The sequence below is a fragment of the Macrobrachium nipponense genome, chromosome 31 (assembly GCF_015104395.2).
Source record: "Macrobrachium nipponense isolate FS-2020 chromosome 31, ASM1510439v2, whole genome shotgun sequence".
Taxonomy (NCBI): Eukaryota; Metazoa; Arthropoda; class Malacostraca; order Decapoda; family Palaemonidae; genus Macrobrachium; species Macrobrachium nipponense.
In genome coordinates this window covers 30,515,212-30,523,255 of record NC_061093.1, presented here as the reverse complement: position 1 = coordinate 30,523,255, position 8,044 = coordinate 30,515,212, and the positions used below count along the sequence as shown (strand labels likewise).

At 34.7% G+C, this 8,044-nt stretch overlaps 1 pseudogene; it reads left to right on the top strand.

Annotated features, from left to right (window-relative positions):
- Positions 1 to 5,722: 5,722 nt before the first annotated feature.
- The window catches only part of LOC135206809 (uncharacterized), a 139,807-nt pseudogene continuing 137,485 nt past the window's right edge, over positions 5,723 to 8,044 (top strand).

Below are 8,044 nucleotides of genomic sequence, written 5' to 3'. Positions count from 1 at the left end.
AAAATGATAAGTTAATTGTAATTTCTCAGCATAATTCTATGTTTAGGAAAACACATTTTCGGATACGGATTAAAAGTGATTTATAAATAATCCCATGCTCATATATGATGAACTAGTATATTGCAAAACACTTCAATGAACACATATCCCATTGATGTTAGTACATATGATCTCAATCCTGTCAGGGATAAAAGTGAATCTCCATAGTATTCCACTTTTTCCATTTTAAGGACGAAAGGACGGAAACATACTGTAGAAGAAATAAATGGAAAATAAATTATTTACTCATTATCTACTCGTGTTCTTCTGTCCCTAACTTATTATAAGACAGGCAAACGAAACTAAACTTTTTTCTCGTAGCAGAGGACAAGTATAATTTAGTGGAATAAACTAAGAAAATGTTATACGGAAAGGAGAACAAAAAAGTAACCAAATACGTTACAGAAAAGAATGAAATTACGCCAGTTATACTCCATCAGTCTTTTGAACTTGTTCCTGGAAGGGCAAACAATATTCCATCAGTCTTTTGAACTTGTTCCTGGAAGGGCAAGCAAACTGTGCAAATATAAAAACGAGAATGAATCAAAGATAGCAAAACCTTAAGGCGTCCTAATCGGATCATAGGATATAATTAAGAGAGTCCTGTACGTTGCCATATATGTTGCAAGAACATCTGATAAGCTTCGATTCTTCAGATATGATAAATCATGAAGCACAGGGGATTACGCACTTGTTTCTGGTCAGGATTTCAAGTCCCAGAGGTTCAATCAACAATAGGATAATAATCATTGTTCATTAAAACCCAAAACAATGAATTACTTTGTCTATCTAAGCTACACCTTCGCTAACACATTTTTGATTATTAAGAGATAAAAAAAATTCTGAAAAAAGTTTGCGACAGGAAAACTACAAAAGAAATGCCAGCAATATCGAGGATATCAAAGCAGAGCATTTTTGTGGTCTTCCCGGCGTATAATTATTTTCTACCCTTCACATTGGGGTTTTCTGAACATCGTTCATACTGAAATGTTAACACAACAGATAATTTGAACGAAAAATTTAGATATGTAGAGAAAATCAATGCATTTAAGCTACAAAAGAGAAAATTTAGTTTATGTACAATGAAAATCTAGGACAAAAATTAAATAAAGAAATTTTTTTTTTTTTTTACAAGAATTCTCCAGAAAAACAAGTAAGAAATGTGCCGAAGTTTTTTCGACGCTATCGAGTTTTCTGTACAGCGTATAATGCTGTATGCAACTCTCAGCCAGGGCCCATGAAACTCTCAGCCACGGTCCATGAAACTCTCAGCAACGGCCCGGTGGTGGCCTGTGTTGTTGGTACCTATAGCGGTGCCAGACGCACAATCATGGCTACCTTTAACCTTAAATTGAAATAAAACCTACTGAGGCTAGGTTACTGCAATTTAGTATGTTTGATGATTGGAGAGTGGATGATCAACATGCCAATTTGCAGTCCTTAGTACTTTTTAAGATTTAAGGGTGGTCAGAAAAAGTGCGGACGGAACAGACAAGTAGCCTTCTCAAAATATTTCTTTTACCGAAAATAAAAGTGGTAGTGAGTGAATGATCGAGATGTAAACTAGGTGGAAAATTCACAGAAACTCAAAATAACACAAATCCCAGGCTTAGACTGGCTTCAGGAAAAGAAAGGGAAAAAAAAGAGAGTAGTATTTTCAATAACACTTCAATCTGTGCTTTCTAAAAAAATGTATTTTCAAACACGAATAAATCTGTGCATTATTACTAGAAATCGGGAATTTATTACCGCATAAATCCGTGTATTTAAAAAAAATGTATTTCCATACTCACCAAAATACATTTCGTCTTTTCAATTGCGTATAAACATGCGTATTCTTACAAACAAAAATCTAATATCATCAATCGGAATAAATCTCTCTCTGGTATTGACTTTCAGCATTTACTACGCTAGGAATAAGAAGCGGCTCGGTCAAAAGGGAAATGTTTCTGCGGATACTCCACAAATAACTTGACCGATTAATCGAGAGCAAAATGCAAAGCCAATCACTTTACTTGGTGGGAAGCGGATTTTTTTTTCTTTCTTTAATAAGCACAGGAGACAGTAAATCGGGAATAAAATCATTGCAACAGTAAGGTACGGGAAGGAACGATCGTATTTGTTCGTTGACTTCAAATCAAAAAGTGAAAAGATTTCACTGTTTTAATAGAGAGAGAGAGAGAGAGAGAGAGAGAGAGAGAGAGAGAGAGAGAGAGCGAGATACAGAGGGGGACAGAGAGAGAGAGAGAGAGAGAGAGAGAGAGAGAGAGATTAGAATGATACTGGATTTATCCAAAATATTATCCTGGTGAATATAAGTTGTCTAAAAAATTATTGTTAGAGAGAGAGGAGAGAGAGAAGAGAGAGAGAGAGAGAGAGAGAGAGAGAGAGAGAGAGGAGATTGTTTAAAATCCGTATTTTGAGAACAGACTGAATTTATTACTAATACTTCCGGTAAATATAATTAAAACTTTTTCTTAACTTTGTTGCTTATTTGAAAACTATTTCGTTATGGAGGACAAGTTGATTACTTTTTTAAATAAAACAAAATAAAAAAATCGCGAGAAAAAAAAAACTAATTTTTCTGTGATTATCCTAAGTCCTTAAACTTTGTATAGGGAAACATCAAACCATGTTTCATGACTGGAGGGTAACGAGGAAATGTCATGAGAATTGTAGTGTTTAATAATGCAACGTAATGAACGTGTCACTGGTCTCCGAAAAAATATAATATCAAATCGACCAACTCTGACAGAGGACATTGCTAAAAATTGGTTGAAAATGAAAGGAAAATGAGTGAGAGACCAAACGAAATATCAAGGGCAGCTATCAAGCATTCAGTTATATCGAAATGAAATATTGATTTACCCGTAAAACACTACATTCCAGCGACTAAATGTACCAGTAACATTATTAGTCGCCATAAATCTTTCAAGTCGTTACGAGGTATAACACCAAGAATGAAAGAAAGGTCAGCAGGAGGAGCTAGTTTTTGTTGATGCGCTCACCACCACCATCCATCTCGCAGATTAATTATACATAACTTGCACAGCCAATCTGGTTCGTGGAGGGAACCGAACATTTGCATAAACATGAGAGACACTGGACCGGGAATAAAAGGAGGATTACGGTGAATGCGCCTTTCACGACTCATTGCTAACATGAAATTGAAAATGAGGATATCGGGATTTATTTTTCAGAGAGAGAGAGAGAGAGAGAGAGAGAGAGAGAGAGAGAGAGAGAAACTTTGAGCAACTGTATGCAGGTCAATAGTCGTTTTTAGTATGAATTTCAAATATAGAAGAAGCGCCTCAGTGGCCTGGTTGGCATGGTGTTGGCATGCCACCTCGGTGGCCGCGAGTTCGATTCTCGAGCATACTATTGAGGAGTGAGAGATGTGTATTTCTGGTGATAAAAGTTTACTCTCGACGTGGTTCGGAAGTCACGTAAAGCCGTTGGTCCCGTTGCTGAATAACCACTGGTTCCATGCAACGTAAAAACACCATACAAACAAACAAACAAGAAGAAATTCTGCATCGACCTTGGAGAGAAGGTAATCAATTAGCATTGACAAATCTCTCATTATCTATTTATATGAGCTCTCTTCATGATATCCAGTTTCAGCAAATTTGTGTTTTATTTATTTATTCGAAGTTGAAATTGATAAACGATTAGCGCTGGTGGATTATAGCTCAACTAATGAGTTTATTGGTAACCTATATTCAGCTGAATCAGTTCTCTGGACAAAATATTATTTTCATTGAAGTTATCTGTTTTTATCATCCTCTACCGGTATTAATATACTTTCGATGTATTCCCATTAATAGCCATTTTAATCTACATTTGTTTATATTTGGTAGTATCTCATAAAGTCAATACAGTTTTCCTTTGGCTAAAATCTCTGTATCGAATAACAAAGTATAATGAATTGCTGCTGTTTCTGTTGTGAAGAAAATCAAAATGAAAACGCTCCCTTAGATGAAGCAATAGACAAAATGTATTCTGAGATAGTTGTAGGACATGAAGAACACCAACGATAAACGCATCCTGAGGGACTGATTTTTTTTTAAGTATATATAACCAGTGCCTTGCCTTTTATTCTTTGAAGATTCATTTGTGAATAGACATTATGGAAACCTTGAACTAAAATTTAGAGTAACAAATAAAAAGGATGATAAGCAAGATGCAGATTTTATCAAAAGGGAAGTGTTAGCTTTGATATAGTACGAAAAAAAAGAAATAGGTTTAAAGACTCAATAAGGTTGAAACGCTTTATATTCTATGGGATAGAAAAGGAATGGATGAATAATCAATAGATAGAAACGAGAGGCAAGTGCATGAAAATTCTTAACACTTTTGCATTAAGAAGCAAACAGATTAACATTGAGAATACTAGAATATTTCACTTTCAAACATGAAGGTAAACCCTTAACACTTCGTTTCACATAAAACGGAATACTAAAAATTAGCTTTTGTATAAAGGAAACCGAAAATCATGCATGGTATTGATGAGAAAATCCGTGTGTTTGGTGGACTTGTGAATAATAACATTCTAGTGCGCAAATTTTGAATCGGGATAGGAATTGGGAACTTTCTACGTAACGTAATGCTCTCATTCTAGATTCAGTCGCTGAAGCATGAATGCTGTTCCTTGCGGCCACCTGCGGCATGACGGAAGGGATTTATTGTTGTTGAAAATTGTTACAAGCTTGTCGGAGGTAGTTTAAAGTTGAAATGAACGGTTAGCACGATGCCAACAAAGCGAGACAAAATTTGGTATCTAAAATGAATGCGGTGTCACAAATATGCGTAAAAATAGGCGAAACAATCAAATGATATTTATTGAAAGTAGAGTATGTTGCTCGCCCAGACCTACTTTTTTTTTTTTTTTTCAGTCAAAGCTTCTATCTTGAATCTTGAAACCTGTCCACCCATCTGTCGATGCATTCTGTCTCTAATCTTATTTCTGTGCGTCGGCTTCCCATCAACTACTGTTCCTTTATAGACACAAACCAACAGGTGGACGAAAGTCTGGAAGTATCGGTACCAGACTGTTTTTTTCTTTTTTTTTTTTTTTTTTTTTTTTTTAGTTGTGCCTTCAATTTATTTCTTCTGACGTACATCTTGTTATGGGACTTCCAAACGTCGAGATCAAAGGGAAAAGTGCTGCGTACTGTGAAATGAAAAATTCTGAGGCCTTTGTAAGACATGAAAGAACTCAGGGCACAAAAATATCCAGCCATTAAAAACCGCCGTTTTTTTTTTCTTTTCTCGAGGCGTAAGGATCACATCACACTAATTCCTCTGAAGACCGATTAATTGGTGACTTTTTTTAAAACAATTATTCCTTTAATCATTGCAGACTTTATGGATGAAAGGTATGAAAGTAAAGAGACAATTGGAAACAAAGCGTGATCCGACCTCCAGCTTACTCGGGGTGCGTGCTAAAATCTACGGTCAAATAACACGTTGCTTCACCAATGAAAATTAAAATAAATACGCTATATTTTATCAGATATAACTGTTCAGTACTGTTAATATGCACATTATTTATTTTTTACGATTTTATTCCAATAAAAAAATCATAAATATCCTCTCCTAAAATTCCTGTATCTTTAACGCAACACGAAACACCGTTTTCAGAGCTTTTTACGCTTTTCCATAGGCTATGCTTTCCTCGAACATGAACAACAACAGCAAGAACAACAACAACAAAGACAACAACAAAGCAGTTTGTAGGCTTACTCCCCGAGTAAGCGAAAAGCGAGGTAGAAAAGCAGAATTAAATGTTCAATTTGATAAAGTTATTTTTTTTTACCTAGTAGTATGTCAGAAGAAAAAACATATTGGTATGTAGACTTTCGACTTAACAAACGAAAGTAAATGAATTCCAAACGAAAACAGTGAAAAAAAAAATGTTTAACTTATAATCATGTTATTTGAGGCCAACAAACCAAATGGAAAAAGTTTAACTCACACCTAAGGCTTTAAATTTTAAATGTGATTCCACGAATAAGAGACTGTGCGGGAAGGCAGAAATGTTTCAGAGGATACAGACCCACAAACAACTCGGCGATTAATTACAGATAACTTGTGCTGCCAATCACTGGCCTAAAAGGGAACGAAAATTTGCATAAACGAGACAGAACGGACCAGGATGGAATAAGAGCCGGGGCGGGGTCGAGCGTAGATTGGAAAAGACGGGAATGAACCAACACCATTGTTTGTTGAATCGAAAATCAAAAGTGGTCTAGCAGTCGTTTTCAATAAGAGAGAGAGAGAGAGAGAGAGAGAGAGAGAGAGTTGATAGGGAAGGTATGTATAAGAGATATATATATAAAATATATATATATACTGTATATTATTATATATATATATATACCGAAATATATATATATTATATTATATATATATATATATATATATGTGTATAATATTAATTATAATTACTAATTAATAATTTATAATATATCTCTAATTATTAATTATTATTTATATATATATTCTAATATTAACTAATCATATTAATTATATATATCTATATAATTATTATTTATTCTATTTAATATAATATTATTTGATGCCATATAAGAACACCTTTTATTTGGTTGCCATTGACCGATTTACAACTACTTGACTAAAACGGTTAATTTCTGAAATTCCTAAACTAGAATAACACGTTTTCTTTTGTATTAGACACAAAAGATCTCCAAACTACCACTACAATCTCTGGTCAAACTTAATTAATTCCATAAAAAAATGAAAAGACGAATTTCACGAGTTACTTGTAAAATATAATTTTGATTAAAATGTTTCAAAAAGTAAATTACGAAAAAGAACAATAAGTAAATAAGAAATACGACGAGGAAATAGTATCTAAATTTATAAGAAAACCAGTACCATTACCATTATCATTTATAGGATGGAGAATTATGACAGACGGTAGGGGACTTAATAACTGACAAAAATTATATAAATCAAAATATAAAATGACAAACAGTTCAAAGTTGAAAGAGGATGTTCGGTGTATGGTACGAGACATCCTGGGTGACTGATCCTTTCTTAGATCTTAAAAGACAGGAAGCCACAAATTAATTCCTGCTGATAAGAAAGAAACATCACTTTTGTATTAAAAAAAAGTTAAACAGACGAAGCGCTTTTAATTCTGTCCGTTAAAGAAGACAGACGAAACTGGCAACGCTTGAAATGTGAGAGCAATATTCCAGGCGGAGATGAAAGAGGACGAGAACACAAAGTCCAATAACAGTGACGAAGGAAAGCTTTATGATATCCAGGAAAAAATCCTTTTGGTTTTCTTACAAATGCAAAAATTACGAAAACAAAAAGTTTCAAAGCTGCCGGAACGAGTCTAGAATGTTTTCGCAAGGTAGACGTTACGTACACTGAGTTCTGTATATGTGGACGTTAAACAACGATGAAATACCGAACCATCACGTGCTAAGATTCGTCACAAATATTTAGTCTCTTGAATATAGTCACTCGATTTAAAACTCACGGTTAAGCTTCATTAGTAGAGTTTTAACACAATACTTCAATACTTCCAAAAGCCAATTTGGTACCCAACAGCAACTGTAAGCTTCATGTGAAAGAAACCTGGAAAACTAAACGAGAGAGAGAGAGAGAGAGAGAGAGAGAGAGAGAGAGAGAGAGAGAGAGAGAGAGAGAGAGAGAGAGGAGTTCATAGAAAAGCAAAGAATCCGGATTGTTCACGGAATAACCTCTCGTTGTGTTGAGAAATAAAAGACATCGTTCTAAGTAACCTGGAAAACTAAACGAGAAGAGAGAGAGAGGTGAGAGAGAAGGAGAGAGAGAGAGAGAGCGAGAGAGAGAAGAGAGAGAGAGAGAGAGAGATTGAGTTTCATTAGAAAAAGCAAAGAAATCCGGATTGTTCACGGAATAACCTCTCGTTGTGTTGAGAAATAAAAGACATGTTCTAAGTAACCTGGAAAACTAAACGAGAGAGAGAGAGAGAGAGAGAGAGAGA